The following is an 860-nucleotide window of genomic DNA, read 5'->3' as shown; positions in this document are numbered from 1 at the left end:
CCACCCCGCGCCCCTCACCCGCCGCCGCCGCCCTATAGCCGTTGCCGCCGCCGCCCTATAGCCGCCGTCGCCGCCGTTCGCCGGAGCCTCACCGAGGTTGTCCCGCGCCGCGTCTCTTTTTCTCCCCTCGGTTCAGTTTTTCTTCTAAACCGTTCCGGTTCTTTCTTAATCGTTCCGGTTTTCTTTCGTTCTTTGTTTCGGTTTTCTTTTCCGAAAACCCTAGATCGGTTTTCGTTCTTCTTTCGGACCGTTCGTCTCAACAAACGTGATCACCGATTATTCCTTGGTTAACGACGCCCATTCGTTTAATCGTTCTTCTTTTTCTTTTCGACGGATTTATTCCGCGATCATGATCTCAGATCCGATCTTCGTTCTAGTCTTTCTTCTCGCTCGTTTATCGGAATCAGGTGATTCAAGCGCTTGGAGTTTCATTTAGAAACCGCCGTTCTGTCTAATCAACTTAAACAAGTTTTTGCCCGGGTAAAATTTGACCTAGTTTCAACTTGCTAGAACCGAGTTGTTTTCTTCCGCCGTTTGGTTTTTCCGTCGTCTGTTCGGTTCGTTCTTTCTTTGCAATCGGAGTTCTTAAGTTGAACTTTCTGGTTCGATCTCTTGTTCGAGTTTTACCTGTGCATTAGATGAGTACTTATTGTGTGCTAGTTGTTTGTCTGCGATAGATCACCCGGATTGCGCCGCTTGTTACTTCGATTCCCTAGGTCTCGCGGATCATCAGCAAGGTAAGTAACACTTTGATCATACCTTTTCTACGACCCATGTTTTATTGCATTAGATCAATCCTCTCACATTGCATGATTAGGATCTAATTAAACTGTGGGATGGGAAGTAGATGACGTAGTACC

Source organism: Triticum dicoccoides, chromosome 6A, assembly GCF_002162155.2.
Source record: "Triticum dicoccoides isolate Atlit2015 ecotype Zavitan chromosome 6A, WEW_v2.0, whole genome shotgun sequence".
Classification (NCBI taxonomy): Eukaryota; Viridiplantae; Streptophyta; class Magnoliopsida; order Poales; family Poaceae; genus Triticum; species Triticum dicoccoides.
This window is presented reverse-complemented; position numbering follows the sequence as displayed.